The following is a 19,345-nucleotide window of genomic DNA, read 5'->3' as shown; positions in this document are numbered from 1 at the left end:
GCACAAATGGTATTTTCCCGAAAATTTACTTATTACCTAGATACACAAAGAAAATATCCCACTTAGATCTATTGTCAGTTTTGTTGGTTCTCCGTTATATAACCTTTCTAAATATCTTTCTGAAATGTTACAGTATGCATTTGATAAAGACCAATATTATACACGTAACTCTTTTGAAATTGTCTCTGACCTCCAAAATTTTATTATTCCGCAAAATTATTTACTAGTTTCTTTAGACGTTATTTCTCTATTTACAAACCTTCTAATTGATCTCACCATAAAGATTATTGAGAAAAAATGGCCAAACATTCAACCACATTGCAATCTATGAAAAAAAAACAATTTCTTCAACTTCTAAATTTCACTTGATTTGATAACAATTACTTTAATTTTAATGCATGGTACAAAAATTAACGTCCCTCCAATAGATGTAGAAGTGAAGTATAGCGGACAGAAATCAAACCTCAAGATTTGAAATTAGCCGACGTTTCGATGTTTATTTACGTCTTTTTCAAGGCTGAAAAAGATACAATTGGTACATAATGGTGAAAGCAATAGTTATTAATACAATAGTTAAGAAACCACTCAAACAAAAACACAAATAAACGGAGACTAAAGCATAAAAGTTAAAATTAAGACGACTTACCAAATTTACATTAGAGGTTTACGTAACAATTAAAACCTAGTGACATCTCCATCATACATACACCACAGATACAATCGTTATACATTAAAATACGCAGCACAACCACTAAGGGCCGGTTGTATAAACACTTTGAACTGTAGTTTATTGTTGAACTGCAGTTCAAAGTAAAAAAGTTGTTGTATCAATAATATTTGACACTGATCTAAGTTCAAATTCAAAGTTCAAGTGAACGCCCACTTGCCGCCGTTCAAGAAGCCGAACTTTCGTTCAAGTGATTTTCTAACCTTACATTCACAAGTTTTATGCTTTGTTTATCTTCTTCTCATTATTATTGGGTTTATAAAAATGAATGAATTTAACGACGAAGTTATTACTGATGATGAAGATTTTTTGGGTCTTGTGAATGCTGTAATGAATCCTAGACAACCACGGACATTCAGAGAACGTCCTGATCATTTTACTAAATAAACAGATAATGAATTTTTACAAAGATTTCGCTTGACGAAAAAGACAGTTGCTTACATTAGTGAATGTGTTTCTATCGGCTTCAGAAATGGTACTCCTAACTTTAAGGTTTTTTGCAACAGGGTGCATTTTGCAAGCAGCTGGAGATTTTTCTGGTGTGGACAAATCTACAGCAAGCAGAGTTATTAATAAAGTGTCCCGGGCAATTGCACATATGCATGAAACCTATATATCACTACCCGATGAAGAAATAAATAATGTTCGACAGGGTTTTTTCAACATTAGCAGATTCCCAAGATGTATTGGGGCTTTGGATTGTACCCACGTAAAAATCCAATCTCCTGGTGGAGAAGAACCAGAAAATTTTAGAAACCGAAAAGGTTATTTTTATTTTAATATACAAGCAATATGCGACTCACAACTAAAAATTTGGGACATTGTGTGCAGATGGCCTGGGTCTGCTCATGACGCAAATATATTTAGGAACTCAACAGTACGAGCTCGATTTGAAAATGGTGATTTTGGCGAAAATTTATTAGTGGGTGATAGTGGATATGGTAACAAACCATACCTGATTACACCACTTTCTAACCCAACCACTCCTGTAGAACATTTATTCAACGAAGCACAAATAAGAACGAGAAACCCAATAGAGAGATGCTTTGGTGTATTAAAACGTCGATTCCCAATATTAGCACTAGGAATTAAATTAAATGTGCAAAAAGTGGAAGCAATAGTTGTCTCATGTGCAGTGCTTCATAATATTGCATGCATGTTGAGAGATGACATTCCCCTTGTAAATGAAGAAGTTGAAGCGGCTCTTGAATTAGGACCTATTACCTATACCTATGGTACAACCAGGTGTTGAGAATATAGCCCTAAATAATGTGGTTCGGCAAGCTTTGGTAACTGAGTATTTTCAGCCTTTGTTAGATAATGTAGCACATGAGTAGAACTCAAAATTGCAATAAAAACTTTTTTTTACTGTTTTTATTACTTTGACACCCACCACCCATCACAAAAACATTTTTAATTTTGCATTTCCACACATAAAATTAACAAGAATTGGTTACATTTTAAAAACATTTTTTTATTTTATAAATAAAATACAACTTATTTTACAAATACATATTTTGAAAAACAGACATCATTTATAAGCAGATAGCAGCTGATCTTTTTTTAGTTGAAGGATCTCCAGCTCTAGTTCAGCTTTCATAGCTTGAATAAGAATTCTTTCATCACTCTCCTTTGTTTCTAGTGCCATTTGATGTTTGTGGCGTTCCTTTATCATTTCTACTCTCAAAAGATGTTCTTTTTCAAGGTATTCTGTCTCCTTAGAGACTAATTCAGCTTTATTTGCAGCCCAGGAAATAATTTTATTTGACAGAACATTTTTATTTTCTTAAAATTAAAATAAATTTAAATAATTTGAAATATAATAATTATTACAAAATTTACCCTTATTAGCACAAGCCTTCTTCAAAATAGTTTTCAATGGCTTCGATTTTGGAGTGCGAAGCTTTTCTGGGGTTATTTTGTTCCAGTTGGTAGGTAAAGCAGCTAAAATAAGAATAGTCAGAATAGAAGAAAGTGTCATCTAAACATATTGTTTATTAATACTAATAATTGAAACATAAGTATAGGGATAGCGTTTACCTATACCTGACAATAAACTATCTTCCTCATTAGAATCTTTGCCATCTTCCTCCATTTGCTCTATGTCTTCATTAGGTAACTCTATTGAAAAAAAAAATCATTGATAGACGCTATTAATTAAAAACAACGATAGTCTTACCTGAATCAGAAATATTAAAACGAGATCCCTCAGGAGTTTCCATCTGCATGTTGCCATATTCTGAAACAAATATAACTTTTAATTGAATTATTATTATTTTTTCTAAAACTTACTTCTATCTCCATCAAATTCTGAATCAAAGCCTGTCATCTGAGTACCTATAATTTCTTTAACTTGTTTGTCGATATCGTCAATTATCTTATGTTTTACAGGCCCTCCTCCAGTTCCTCGTAGGTATGTTTTTTCATCATCAAATTTTTGTTTTGACCTTTTTTTTTTGATTTTCATACTTGCCACGAAGAACTTTTGCATCTCTGAAAGGCTCTCCACAAATGCTATTAAATTCATTTGATAGACGCTCCCAAGCTTTCTGCTTTAAATCGTTGTTCATTTTGTCAGTCTTTCGACATTCAATTGTGCCCTTATATTTTAGTACAAGGCTCATTAATATGCCAACCTCCTTTTTACTGAAATTAACAGTTCTTTTCTTACAAGAATCCATTTATAAAATATTCCACCACCAAATAAGAATCTACAAATAATAAATACAAAAACTAAATACTGTACCCAATAAAATAAAAGCAATACCTACTACAATGAAATTCGAAAGTATTTAACGGCTTGCAAAAATATCAATTTGTACTTATCTATAGATAGATATTTAAAATCAAGTTTAATTATTAGTACCAGCCACACCAAGTAGAAAATACACTTTTTATAAACTTTTACTGCTTTTACTTTTTTTTACTTGCAAGCAACCCAGCCCACCAAATCAAACAAAAACAAAACAAACATCTCCTTTTAGGTTATGTTAAATGTCAAAAATAAAAAAAAAACAAAAGTAACTAAATATTTGTAGTGCCGACCTAAACTAACCTCAGTTCAGCTGAACTAAAGTTCAGTTTACATTGAACAACAGAATATCGAATGAACGCAGTTCACATTTTGATCGGCGTTCCGTTGGACCTAAGATCAAAATTGATTTATACAACCGGCCCTAAGTGAAACAAAAAAAAAACCAACTAAAATTGGCTTATGTCACAGAATGATTCACAATAAATAAGTAGTACGTATAGTAATTATAGTAAATAATGGCACCTTCTAAGTCAGTGTTTAGTAGTAACTGTACGCAGAATTTGTTGTTATAAAGCAGAAATGATACACGTTCTTTTTATGTCTGTAAAATAGGTTTAATATTACCTGGGCTCGTTGAAAAGTTAAGTACTTAACAGTTTGGATTTATACAGCTTTAAGATGTGATTATATTGTGTACTTAAGCCCTGAGTATCGGTTCGGTGATTAACAGAATTATGTAATTGGATGTGTATCATTTCACTGATATTGCGTTTATGCCCTGTGAAAAAGTGATGTTATATACAATAGTTTTAATGAAACATGTACTAACAAATATAAACAAATATTTAAAACTATCAAACAAAATAATATCAAAAAAATTACTGCACTTAGTAGTAGCCAATCATTGTTTGAACTAGGTACATATGATAATTTTCTTTACAATTATACGAATATTGACTTACCGAATGAAGTTAAAAAAATCCTAGGTGCTGGCCCTAAATTTTCTTTGCCTGTAAATCGGGATAAGGTCCCAATACCACCTATAATAAAGGATTTGGAATTTTGTGTTCAATCATTAAATTTAAATGAAGAAGAACAAGAAGATTTTAAGGTCCAAGTGTATCCATAGTCTAACCAATTTTAGAACATCTACAAATGGTTCTTGTGTTAATCAACAACCATACTTAAATAAGATTAAGAAGGATTTTACATTGTGTAAGAATTTTTTAAGACAACATCCCGAAATAGTTGTTATGCGCTCTGACAAGGGTGGCTCTACTGTCGTCATGTATAAGAATGAATATCTAGCTGGTGTGCGTGATTTATTGAGTGATGACAATACTTATAAAATCTTAAAATCTGATTCTACTATGAGGTTTCAAAATCAAGCAAATAAAATCGCTAAAGAATTATTAGACAACAATTACATTAATGAGTCATTCTTCAGAAAGTTACGCATAAATAATAGTGTGTTCCCCAAACTTTATTGTTTGCGAAAAACGCACAAATCAAACCTGAGCTTGAGACTAGTGGTTAGTTGTATTGATTCTCCATCATTTAATTTAGCTGTCTTTGTTCATGGTATCCTAAACCAAGTTACATCAACTTTTTGTCTTAACATAAAAAATTCTTTTGATTTTGTAGAATTCTCACAAAGTGTGGCAATACCATAAAATTATATTTTAGTGTCCTTGGATGTTACGTCATTGTTCACAAATATTCCTAAATCGTTAGTTTTAAATATTATAAGAAATAAATGGGGCACTATATCCGCTTACACAGATATACCTAAAAGTCTTTTGCTGAGAATTATTGAATATTTATTCGATAGCAGTTATTTTTGTTTCGGTGGTCAGTTCTACCAACAACTGGATGGTTCAGCTATGGGCAACCCTGTTAGCCCAGTTTTGGCAAATTTGGTGATGAACGAACTCCTAACTAACATAGTTCCCAATTTACCTTTTAAATTGGCTTTCATTAAAATATATGTTGATGACACAATTTTGGCGTGCCCATCTAACAAAACAAATGAACTTTTAAATTATTTTAATGATCATCATGACAAGCTTAAGTTTACCATGGAATTAGAAAATAATAATTGTATACCATTTTTGGATATTATGGTAGAACGGAACACCGATGGGACTTTAACAACTAATTGGTACACAAAACCTTCATCTTCAGGCAGAGTAATTAATTACCTATCGTCACATCCAATGTCAAACAAAATAGGAATTATTAAAAACTTATTGTTTAGATCTTATAAATTGAGTAGCCCGAAGTATCATGAATCTAATACAATGAAAATTAAAGGTTTTTTAAGAAATAACAATTACCCCTCAACATTGGTAAATAGAGTTTTAAACTTTTAACAGATACACAACGTAATGGTAAGGAGTGAAAAAACAAAATATTTCAGATTTCCATATGTAAAATCATTTTCAGAACAAATCCAACGACACATCCGGGAAAAAAATTACAATTTTAAACTGGCCTTTTACAACATAAATTCAAGCAATGTATTGTTTTCCCAATTAAAAGATCGTACTCCCCTTGAGTTAAGCTCAGGTTTGGTATACCGTATACCTTGTCATAATTGTGAACAGTGTTATATAGGTCACTAGGCAGCATTTAAAGAACAGACTATATCAGCATCAATATGATTGTAGAGTCATAAATATGAACAAAAAAGATAAGACCGCTTTAGCACAACATCACTTTTCCACAGGACATAACTTCAATTTTGATGATGTTAGCATAGTTGATAGAGAGAGGCACTATCTTAAACGCAATATCAGTGAAATGATACACATCCAATTACATAATTCTGTTAATCACCGAACCGATACTCAGGGCTTAAGTACACAATATAATCACATCTTAAAGCTGTATAAATCCAAACTGTTAAGTACTTAACTTTTCAACGAGCCCAGGTAATATTAAACCTATTTTACAGACATAAAAAGAACGTGTATCATTTCTGCTTTATAACAACAAATTCTGCGTACAGTTACTACTAAACACTGACTTAGAAGGTGCCATTATTTACTATAATTACTATACGTACTACTTATTTATTGTGAATCATTCTGTGACATAAGCCAATTTTAGTTGGTTTTTTTTTTGTTTCACTTAGTGGTTGTGCTGCGTATTTTAATGTATAACGATTGTATCTGTGGTGTATGTATGATGGAGATGTCACTAGGTTTTAATTGTTACGTAAACCTCTAATGTAAATTTGGTAAGTCGTCTTAATTTTAACTTTTATGCTTTAGTCTCCGTTTATTTGTGTTTTTGTTTGAGTGGTTTCTTAACTATTGTATTAATAACTATTGATTTCACCATTATGTACCAATTGTATCTTTTTCAGCCTTTAAAAAGACGTAAATAAACGTCGAAACGTCGCCTAATTTCAAATCTTGAGGTTTGATTTCTGTCCTTAACCCGCTATACTTCACTTCTACTTTAATTTTAATGGAAAATTTTATAAACGGATTTTCGGTTTGGGTTTGGGAAACTTCTTGTCACGAATATGTGCAGAACACCAATATATCACCAATATGTCAGAGCTACAAAAGAAATGCTTATCAGATCTTAATTTTGAAGTCCCCTTTTTTAAAGATACGTGGACGATATGTGTGTATTCCAATAAACGAGGTTCAATAACAAAATTTCATTTCTGGATATTTTACTTACAGGACAGAAAACAACTTTATTAAAACTGACTGGTACCATAAATCAACGTTTTCTGAAAGATTACTCAATTATAAGTTAATGCATTCCTTTCAACATAAAATCAATATAATTAATAACTTGAAACACAGAGCTTTAAAACTATCACACACTCATTTTCACAGCAAGAATATAAATAACATCAAAACCTTACTTCAAATAAACGTTAAAGAGAGACACACAACACACAAGTTAAAATGCTCTTGCAATAAATTCGATAGAAAAACAAAAATTAAATATTTTATATCTCTACAAGCCTGGTACCCGGGACTTCGTCCGCGGAAACACCCTTATCGGTGGAATTTCAAAAAGTTCGTTCGTATCCGGTGCCTACATTATAAAAGAAACCCGTTGGCAAAATTTCACGTTTCTAGCTATTGTAGTGTGGACTCTGCGATGATGAGTCAGTCAGTCAGGATAAACTCTTTTATATATATCTCTATTACCCATTTCGAATTATATTTTAAAGTTCATAATAATATGATAAATGAATAGTTTTATTAAAATTTATTTTTATTTCTTAATAATAATTATTAATATTATACATTTCATGCCAAACAGAATAACACTCACTCCTAGTTTGGGAAAGAACATTCACTTATCCTAGATATCTAAGATATAAAATGAATTAAGCTATGTATACCTTTTTCTTGTTAAGCGTCCTTTGTAAAATACCTATTTAAATACCTACATACAACTTAACAAAAAGGTATACATTACCTAATAACAAATTTAAAGCTAAGCAGCTAACATTTGAAGGACAATGCGTGATATATAAAAAGCTGTATTAATTTATGATACTTTACCTGTTTCCCAATCTCAATTTCTATCTTATCCTGCTCGGTACTGTGATAGGTTTGTTTCTGGAGCTCTGAAGTTTAAGTGGGAAATAAAAATATACACAAAAGTAAGAAATAGAGCCAATAAGGAAAAACAAGGTAAGCAATAGAGTATACACAAATCACCCAAGGCAATGCCCAGAGTACCTTCTTTTCTGTCCTCCTTAGATAATGACCAGTATAGATCAGTAATAGTTAGATAACATACCGTCATATTATCAAACATCGGGTGCATGCAGTTTAACCCTTAACAAGTGTTGCCATTCTTCATGTACTACTAGCTACCGCTGCAAATTTTATCTAATTAAAAAAGTTTTAACCAGCAATAAACTCTTTCACTTTTCAAATTTGATTATTTCTGTCAACGTTAATTTTATGCGAATTCAGATAAATAACCTTTAGTCACGTCAAAATGCTTTATCTAATCCGTTATCCGTAAATGTTCTATGCACGCGACACGTCTAGTATCACCCTTTTTAATCAAAGCCGTTTCTTCGAATAAATTGTTTTTACCTCACCTGTACGCAACTTTATGTACGAGCAGCAGAATATGGAACTCCTACATAATTTAAGGGTTTTCCTCAAAATTCACCCTACGTTCCTCACATTTAATCTGCACTATTTCATTTCATTTGATAGCTGTTCACAAAGTTCAATTATATTCACCGAAATAATGTAATTAGGCTTCTCCCAAAGATTTAACTATATAACGTAGGCCAATATAGTAGGGTGAGGGAAGATGCTATTTCTGACGTCATATAAGTGTCGTATAGAGGAAGATTAATGGACCAAATCGATAATGGGTTGACTCATACATGAAAATGCTTAGGTTAATCTCGATGTCAGATATAAATTTAAACTTAAATATAATATTTTTATATTTTAGAGTATACTTTTACAAATTTCTAATGATTGAGAACCTCCTGGTCTCTTCCCCACTGCGTGTTTAGGGCACCTCATGGATTTTTGTGGAGATTTTTTTTTTAACACTAACAAAAATAAAAAAATTCTACTGGTCCCCACGGATTAACGCTTCGCGTCTACTTGTTGACATGATATTTTTGTTGGGGGAATCTGAAAAGAATTGCCTCTTAGCCTCTCGAATGTATGGGGCGCGCTATCCTGATAGAAGATGTCCAGAAGAAAAATCTTTTAGAAGGTTACTAGCAAGATGTGTGGAGACAGGGAGTGTTTGTTACCCCAAGCAAGATAGAATGAGGCTTGTTACTAATCAGGAGCAAGAGTTAGATGTGTTATTAACGGTAACCGAAGATCCTCACCTAAGTCAGTCAACTATCGGAGCAGCAGTTGGAACAAGTGAAAGATCAGTGCAACGAATTTTAAAAAGAAATAATTTTCATCCATACCACATTTATGAACATCAAGCACTTTTTGATAGGGATATACAAAACCGACTTGAATTTTGTACTTGGAGCAGAAATAAATTACAAAACGATCCCACGTTTTTTAATAATGTCCTATTTACGGATGAGGCAACATTTCATAAAAACGGATCAGTAAATAGACATAATTTTCATTATTATTCATCCGAAAACCCCCATGTTATGCGGCAGATCGACTACCAGCATAGGTGGTCATTAAATGTGTGGGGTGGAATTATTTATTGGTCATATAAGCACCATTATCGGTCCCTATTTTTTTAATGGTCATCTCAATGGAGAAATGTACCTTCAATTTTTACAAAATGAACTGCCTAGATTACTTGCAAATGTTCCATTAATTACTAGAAACCGAATGTGGTTTCAACAGGACGGAGCTCCTCCACATTTTTCTCGAAATGTCACTGAATATTTAAATGTAACCTTTGAAGAAAAATGGATTGGAAGGAATGAACCTATTAATTGGCCAGCCAGATCACCTGACCTAACAAAATTAGATTTTTTTATGGGGTTTTGTAAAAGAAACTGTTTATAGAAATCCACCTACAACGGCAGTAGATATGGAGCAGAGAATACGGGATGCGTTTGCTCCACAAATGCTACATGAAGTAGAAAGAAGTTTTCAGGAACGTATTAATTTATATTTTGAATAAAACGGAGGACATATTTAATACTTAATGTAATAATAATAAAATGATAAATATTTTTAATATGCTTGTTTAATTATTATCGTGAATATTTTAAAAACGACTAAAGATAGCTAATATGTTTACATAATAAAAATGTTCATGTATTAAATCTTCATTAAATAGATAAAAAATATACAGGGTGTTCCATTTAAAAAAAGCGAGAAATGGAGCTTTGAAATTCGTAAAATATGATTGCTAACTACGAACACCCTGTATATGACAGAAGGAAACAATTTAAGTCAAAGTAATTCTCCATTCTTCTAGAATCCCCATTAAGTCCAATATTGACATTGAGTTAACATTTCTAGTATTAAGATGAAATTAAATAATGTAATGATTTTTAGATTTCTTTTAGTAAAAAAAATTATTGCAGTCAAACTGCGCATGACAAAGCAGCCATATTTAGCGCATATACAAGGTAGTTTAAGGCGGTCTTAAAAATAAAATAAAAAGAATGGCATTCCATTTAAAAAAAATGCTGCTTATATCGCCCTACATTTTTGAAGCACCCTGTATACTTCAAAATATTTTTCAGATATGCGCTATTAAGTCCCAACATTTTTCTAAGAGGTTAGAAATTTTTAACCTTATTTTTTTAGGCTTTATGGAAGACCGACGCACTGTTGCAGGACCCTGTATAGCAATCGAAATTTTGCAAACTCAATATTTAAGCAAGCGTCACGAATAAGTACCTTTTTCTTAGCACTACGTACAGTTCAAGTAAAACTCCAAGAGTTGCACACTAATGGAAATAATATCTTTATTTGCCGGCCCTGGCCGCAGCCGATCGAGAGTTCTAGCCGTGACACTGGTTTCGTGGCGTCAAAATTGAAGCCGAGATTTGGTGGCGCACGCCGTACAGTGGAACGACTAAGTGGCGATACCGCGGGACCTAATATTTTACATTTTACAAGATAATATATTTTTTTTTATTATTACGTATTTTTAGGTATATGATAAATGTTTTAAATATTTTTTATTATTTATTTTATTGGAAAAATATACATAAACGGTGCACATAGGGGTATTTCATTAATCTATGCGGCCAAAATTATTTTTTTGTTTTTATCTATGCCAAAGGATATTTTAAAGTAAATAACATCTTATTTTAATAAGTCCAGTATATTTAATATAAAAAAAATTAATAATAATAAAATTAATAATGATAAAAAAACTAACATTCGTCAAATAAAATATCATCTTCGCTGTCTGATGGATCTGCAGTAGTTACGCTGTCTGGAGGACTGGCAGGCATCAGAAGTGTTATGGTTTCTGGTAGAAAAGATCCCAATTTTCTTCTGTTTACTTTCCTTATGTCACTTAATACCGGATCGGAACTTAAAAGAAGCCGATTAAAAATGTCCCTGTTGCAGTCCTTCCTGGAGAATTTTCGGGCAAAATCTTGACGGTATGCTCGGAAATGTTTATTTCGGGCTTCTGCAGCCTCTTCGGAGAGCTGTCCAATGGGCAATAATGCATTTTTTATTATAACTGCACCATGAATAAGTACTTTATGCATAGTTGGACTCATTGGGTGCCAAGGGTACAAACTAACATATAACCTAGCAGTTTCCAATGCATATATGTTGTATTTTTCATGATTAATTATATAACCACTTGAAATTACTTTCAAAATTACTTTTAGTCTATAGATTAGCTCATAGCTAATGCCAGTTATTTCTGATGACAGTTTTGGGTCCTCGAAAAACCTCCTGCTCGTGTTGCCATCATTTGTATTGCCGAAATTAGCCTTTGGCATATCCACTAAGAGTCCAGTTTCTCGGCGAACTCTTTCCTGAATTTCCAGCTTTCTCTCCTTTTCCATACTTTTTTTTGTTTCGGTCTTTCGTTCTCTGTATTTTTTCACCGGCAATTTATATGCCAAGTGGAGGATAGTTTCGAAAAAGCGAATTCTCGCATGTAAAATTGAGAGTCCAAACTCCAAAGCTTCAGAACAGACTGGCTTTTCTAGATTTAACTGGTTAAATTCTTTGGAGGTTGCACCACATATATAGCACTTGCTGGTTGATTTAGTGCCTGTAGCTGCATTGCAGACCTTTCCATCCACCATTGTCATGATAAAGACATGCCTAACTAACAATTCTTTTTCTTATAAATTAACACGTGTTGGTTGAAGTCCCTGTATAAACTTATTTATATACTCAATTTCTTCCTGCGTAACATCTGTACTTTCTTTTACGAATCGAAACCTTATTGGTCTACAGTACCTGGGAGATGAGGGAGTAGGATTTTCCCAGACTATATTTTTACCTTCTTTACCACAAACTAGTCTTAGAGGTACAAAACAGCTTTGAAATATGTTAGCGTCTGAGTCGGCGTCATTTTCAAATTTTTGTTTGAATTGACATTGTTGTGAGCCATCACAGCCCCATTTGCAAATAACCTTTAAACTGTCTTTTTCTTCCTCTCTCAGCGTTATTAGAACTTCGTTCAGGTAGGTAGATAAACGCATTACGGTGAGATCAACCAAAGCTTGCAAATTACTTTCGGCACTGGTATTGGTTACGTTGCATTCTTCTGTTGGTGGGTAACATTTTTGTTTTTCTTTTTGTAAAAGACTGTAACAAGGAAAAAACTTTTTGTTCGTATTTCGGATTACCTCATATTGTCTTCGAGTTAAATCTGCTTCCACAAACATTGATAGCGCCTCCAATGGAGCAAGTTGGGTAGGCTCTTTGGTTTTTGTTTCTGAAAACGCCTTATATTTCGTAGCACGTAACGGGCTACTTGTGGTTATTTCCTTTAGTATGTCGGAAGCATCGCGTTTTCCGTTTTTTCGCAACTCAACCTGAGCAGCATGAATGATAACTTCCTTGGCTAATGAAGCCCGTATTTCTTCGGTTTTTCTTCTTTTAGTCCTTTCACTTGATTCTTCAAACATCTTAGGTGGTCGGCCTGGCCTTTTTTGAATAACCACGGGAATTTCAATAGTTCCTTCTAACCATGATTGATTGTATTTTAAAAACACGTCTTCCTTCTTATGGGCCTTTACCCACCTTTGCTTCGTTTGTGATTTAAAACGTGCAAAACTGGCTTTAAAACTTTCAATTTGATCTTCTGTAAAATTGTCACAGGACAAAATTTGATCCTTCAAAGCATTTAGTTTTTTTTCCAAACTTGGTAGACCCAGGGCCTGCATACGGTCGAACATGTTTCTACGGGTCACTAGTTTTACTCCCGAGGGACCTTGGCAATCTATAACAAAAAAATGTTCGCCTGTTATTATTCTTACAATAACAATGTTTTTATTTTATTTTTATTCAGATAAAAACAAATCAATTCAATGTGCCCTAGTAGTACTTATCCGCGACTAAATATAAAAACATTTACTTCTACAGGACTAAAACCTTTAATCGTAATAGAAATAATAGCTGGATCTAGGTGGAAAGTATATCAAATCCATTAGTAAGCAAAAATAATACCCAAAAAAATCTTCATAATAGTTGTTACGGTTTAAATTTTATTAACTAATTAAAAATATTTTAGAACAATTTAAATTATATCGAAATTAGTGGATTCTTACCTGGTCTATCCAAATCCATCACTACCGCGTCCAAAATAAAGGCACAACTATTATTAATATTCACTGAAAGCGTAGCGAATTGAGAAAAATGCGAGAAACAAAAGTAACAGCACGAGCGACGGTCGACTTCAAACTAACGCTGGACGAATGGTGCGCACGGGAGAAAGGCACAAGCGTCTAGGTACAGTCCGTCAGTATCGATCAAAAGGCTGCGCGCATGCAAATTACACCTGATTTCTGGATTGCGTGCACGTGATTAATATTGATCTATTAACCGTAGATTTCGTGTGCCTCCCACTCCGCTGTTGGTGTTGTTTTTCTTGTATTTTTGTGTTTGAAGTTAGTTTTGATTTGATTAATATTGACTATGATTTTTTAAAAATCTCTTCTAATCTTAACAAAATACAATAATTTTCTAATAATTATTATTTGTAAGTAATGTATTGTTTTATTCTGATAATTGAAGATTTTACGTTACAGAACGTCTAATGTAACCTACTTATAACCAGTTAGCTCTCTGGAATGATTTTAAGCTTGGAACATTTTAATATTGTTAAAGAGACTTTTGCTGTTTCCTTAGGAACATTATTCAGGGATCAAAGCAAGGTGAATACTGGAAAAAATCATACTTAAATGGCACATGGCAGGCAAAATGTTAGAAAGTGACGTAAATAATCGACAACAAGGAAGCAATATACCAAACCAAAGTATAAGATGCATACTAACTTACTACACAGGACAAGTTTGATAAAACTATTGTGAGCTAATAATATAATATGGTAATAGTTTGAAATGATTTATGAACCTTAATTTACCTAGGTATAATTTTTTATATTCCAGATTACCAGCATCAATCAACTGATGATCAACATTGATGAAAATTGGACATCATTGTGACCAGAAAGAGGCTGTTGTATTGTTATGTATTATAAGGTGGAAATGTCATATTAAATACCAACATATTATGTATAATAAAAACAATAAATGATAATGATTACCTACATTGATTACATTTTTTCTTTAGCATGTTTTCAATAACGCTTTGACAGATATATTATTGAGGGTTGAAAATAATATCACAAGTGCCTTAAAATAACTTTACTAACTAACTATAATATACAAACAAATTATGTTGTAACAAAATCTTAGGACTTGTGACAATGTTTAATGTGGTTGCCCTGATGACATGGTATTATGTATTTTGTAAATCTGCTTTTTTAAAAATACCGGTACGGAATATATCAAGATTCATCATATTAAATAAAGAAAATATTAATGTTTATATAGCCATCTTTATTTTTTTAAAAATAACAAAATAATTACTCTTAATTGTATATTATTTTATTATATACAGTTATTTAATTGGAAATGCTGGTCACCTGGGCCTACAATATAAACAATATTACTATGGGTAAATTTATAAGTACTTTCAAAAATATTACCTTTTGGATGTAGTAGTTTCATTGCCAATACATCCATTTCATTAGCAGACGGGAGAGGTAAGTGCTTTGGAATCTTTTTTGTTTTCTTCTTCGTTTGAAATAAACGTCTCTGTGGGTCAATCTTTTTATTTTGTGGTATGTTTAAAGGTAACTGAAAAGTATAGTTTTTATTAGTTATATTTCTCATTGCTTTTAAAGTGGGTTGAATAGGAGCAATGATTTTCTTAATTGTTTCCAACTCGTCCAGTGTCTTCACATCCATGACCTGTTGCTGAAGGACATGCAAAACTTTTTGTTATTCTTCAAAAAGAACATTAGTTGCATCACATGTGAGCTTGGCTTTATTGATACTGACTGACGTTACCAGGTTGGCCGTTTCATTTAATCGTTCATTCTCTTGGAGATCAATAATTAAATTATCTAGCAAAAGAAATGCAGGTATTAACTAATTAAATCGAGCAGTATAATTGTATTGTCCTTTTATACCATATAATAATATTAAGACCTATTTTGTTATCCAATTGTTAATATTAGGTGACACCCTTTGTAAATATACTGGATGTCCGGGGTTCATGTGGGAAATCTCTCGGATCCAGGTAGAACATCGAAAAATAATACCGAACGTTCCTATCTAAAAAAATCCTACAGTCCTTCTTAACGAAGATACAGCCTCCTAAAGGACGCTGCTGGAAATTGGTTTTTCTTAAATTACTTTTAAACTACCCGGTAGAGTTCTACCTGGATCCGAGAGATTTTCCACATGAACCCCGGACACCCAGTATATTTACAAAGGGTGTCACCTAATATTAACAATTGGATAACAAAATAGGTCTTAATATCATTATATGGTTTGTTCGTTGCGTTTAGGGACACCCTGTAATTGAGATATTTCCAAAAGCAAATAACAAGCACAGCACAACCAGTTAAATCACAGATTTAACTAGAAAATTAGTTTGTTCATCTGTGGTTAAATCACATCGACATATAAATTTAATAATTTACCATCAACCAAAACAATAAGTAAGTATATACTTATTATACATTTACATAATTATTATTACCTTTACTAATACCTTTACATTGAAAAATGTATAATTTTTTTCAGAAGCTTGTTATATCACTTTAGTCCTTGCAGGTCTAAAAAAAAATTAAAATATCAGATATTTTTAAATATCAGATATTTTTAAAATATTAGATATTTGGATATTTCAAAAAAATGTACTAATACTTACCAGATAAAACCTCTGTAGCTTCATTAGGATTATTGAAATCAGGATTAAGCTTTGAAAATCTGCAAACTAAATGAATATGTTTACACTTATTCCATTTTATGCTGCAGTCCATGCAGGAACATGTGTAGCGATGAATGCACGCATTGCATTCATTGCATGTGAGTTTGCAAGTACAATCTAACTGCAGTTCCTCTACAACATACAATTCATTGCTGGAAGTCGATGGAACCATCCAGCCAGTATCAATTCTGACAACTTGATTTGTTTGAAGCGTCTCACTAACTTTATGCCTTTTCCTTAGGTCAGATAATTTAGTACAGACTTTTCCCTTATGAACTACTATAAGCCTTTCAAAAGTTTTGTCCCGAACAAATTTTAAAATGGCTCCTATGGCTTTGTCCAGCCTTTTTAAAAATTTTCCATTCAAATAGAGATACTTAAGGGTTCTATGCATTCTCTCAATATGCATATTAGTATTGAGACCACTACCTAATCGAAAACAATAGGCCCATTGCTCAGTATTACTTCCATAATTTTGTTTGAAGTATGTATAGAACTCCAAAGTACTTGGACTTTTTTGGCAATATTCAAAAAATTTAAATAAAAGTTCTTTAAATGTATATGTTTCTCTCTCTTGCAACAACATTCGCAGCATCTTATAGATAATAACCTAAAAAAAATTTAGACACAAAGGGTATATAAATTTAAACTGACAGCATAATGTTACTTTTTTCTCCTTGTCCGGAATTTTCTCCAAATTCTTTCTCCATGCTCTGTCAATATGCCATGTGCAATATAGTCTGATAAAAGTGGGCACATAAAAATGTATATTTTTTGTTAGACTAAAAACATTAAGTAAACAAATATAACTACCTAAATTGAGCAGGATGCATGACTTTCTTCCAGGCATTATAATATGCCTCTGCCATGTCCGACATAAAAACTTGTGGCCTAATTTTTTTTCCAATTTTCTCTTCAACACATGAAAAAAAAATCTCCATAATGTTCACATCGCTTCTGTTGGATATTAAAAAGGCACCTGGATATCCTTCCCTAAGATCATCTAGTATAAGAAGAGTATGGAGCTTAAAGCCATATCCATTAACACCGTGTGTGCCATCTATACACGCGCAATCATCACCAAACCTATTACAAAAAAGAAGGTTTATAAAAAATTGTACTACTGTACCATTAAACTAAATATAATATACCTTAACAGTAACTCTTTCTGTGCTTCTGTAATTATTATTAATACAAAGTCTTCAGATTTTAGATCAGGATATTCACTAAGAGTGCTATCTTGAGGCTTATAAAACATACAGGAATCCCTAGTTTTCAGCTCTTGCACCCAAGCATCGACGCTAATAGCGACATTTTTATGCCGAACTGAAGATCCACTTAAATTAAAAGCCTATTCAATGTTATATAGATCTTTTTTCGTTAAAAGATGGAGTCGTTCAAGCTGACAGTTTACAACAGAATCCCTTACTTCATCTAAGATACATTGTAAAGGAATTTTTGCAGCAATTTTAGCAGCTATAATTTGTCGTTCTTGCTGTGTAAGAAATAGATGTCCTATATCCTGTTCCTGCCTATGCCCCACATGGGTTTTACAAAAATCTACTGTCCATTTTTTTTCTTTTATCACCACATTCATAGCAGCCGGGCAGTAGGCATTTATTTTATTGCTTCCCTGTGTTTTAATTTCTCGATGGTTATTTCCCCGCTGCCTAATGTTTCCTGACCTGTGACATGTATAATTGGTTTTCATCCAATTTTCACCTCGCTTTGATCCTTGCGTTTTAACAAAGGAAGCAAAACTCTCCTTCTCAATGTTACTTTTCCAGGCTTGAAATGTCTCCTCAGAGTCAAAGTGATAAGATTCTGTGTCCATTATAATTGAGTGATTGGTTTCATAGTGTTTCTTCATATCCATTGACAATACATCTTTATAGTCACATAAGGAGCAGTTTATATTTTTTGAAATATGCTGACTTTTTATATGTAATGATAACTCTTTCGAATTATCAAAACCAGCATTACATTTTCCGCATTTGTTAATTTTTTTTAGCTTCAAAGGAGCCAACTGATCCAATTTTCCTACAGTTAATTCATATTAATTACTATAACTAAGATAATTTTGCTTTTACGTTTTACCTGGATGTTTTTGTCGAACATGCTCTCTTAATTTACCCAAGGTGAGAAAGGTAAGGTCACATTCACCACATAAAAATGTACCTGCTTGGCGACAGCGCTTGGGAGCTAGAACATCTAGTTTTTCTAAAAAAAAATATTTATGTTCATTTATTTATGATTATTTTTAATTTAAGCCAGGTTTATATGTATAACAATTTACATAGTTGTAATCATAATAATACTCACAATTTTTAGTCAAATAAAAGATGAAAATTACCAACTTCGTCAACTTTCTTATGTAAATAGGTTATGTTTAAGACTATGATTTACTGTGTGATGATTTTATTACCTGGATGTTTCCTCTTTACATGAGTCCGTAAGTTGGAGGTTTTAACAAATTTTGTGTTACAGTCTTTACAAGTAATATTAGTGTCCGACATTATATTAATACACTTGAATAAACGCACAACACAATAAAGAGATTGTCAAATAACAAGATAAAACAATATATAATATATTAATAATTAGCATAAAACTGAACTGAAGTCGGGCAAAGCAAACAAAACATCAACCAAAACATAAAATTAACGCAATGACAATGAACGAAAACAGCTGACGAATATCGATCGATAGTATGGATACCCGGACCGCCGATACGATACAATTTAAAAATAATGTAAAATCCGCATGCGCGCAGCCTTTTGATCGATGCGGGTGGACTGCACGTAGACGCTTGTGAGAAAGGCGTGAAAGGTGGGGTGTTATTCTTGGATTAGTTGCTTATCCTATGCCGTCGTTTTTTTTACCTAGTTTGATAGTTTGAAAAACTAACTTTTGGCCGCGCAGATC

The 19,345-nt window shown here is 32.5% G+C and overlaps 1 protein-coding gene and 2 long non-coding RNA genes across 3 annotated transcripts in view; 1 reads left to right on the top strand and 2 right to left on the bottom strand.

Annotated features, from left to right (window-relative positions):
• The window catches only part of LOC126739177 (E3 ubiquitin-protein ligase TRIM9), a 390,452-nt gene that overhangs the window by 301,833 nt on the left and 69,274 nt on the right, over positions 1 to 19,345 (top strand). The gene's annotated exons all lie outside the window — the stretch shown is intronic.
• LOC126739188 (uncharacterized) lies at positions 14,975 to 17,024 on the bottom strand. The gene is made up of 4 exons (XR_007661571.1): positions 16,361 to 17,024; positions 16,190 to 16,265; positions 15,129 to 15,548; positions 14,975 to 15,071 (listed from the first exon to the last, which is right to left on the bottom strand). It is a non-coding gene; the product is annotated as an uncharacterized LOC126739188 (long non-coding RNA).
• Positions 17,265 to 18,619, bottom strand: LOC126739190 (uncharacterized). Its single transcript, XR_007661572.1, has 3 exons — positions 18,518 to 18,619; positions 17,572 to 18,460; positions 17,265 to 17,506 (listed from the first exon to the last, which is right to left on the bottom strand). It is a non-coding gene; the product is annotated as an uncharacterized LOC126739190 (long non-coding RNA).

Source organism: Anthonomus grandis, chromosome 8 (genome assembly GCF_022605725.1).
Source record: "Anthonomus grandis grandis chromosome 8, icAntGran1.3, whole genome shotgun sequence".
Taxonomy (NCBI): Eukaryota; Metazoa; Arthropoda; class Insecta; order Coleoptera; family Curculionidae; genus Anthonomus; species Anthonomus grandis.
Note: the sequence above shows the minus strand (reverse complement) of the source record. Positions and strands in the feature narration are given on the sequence as shown.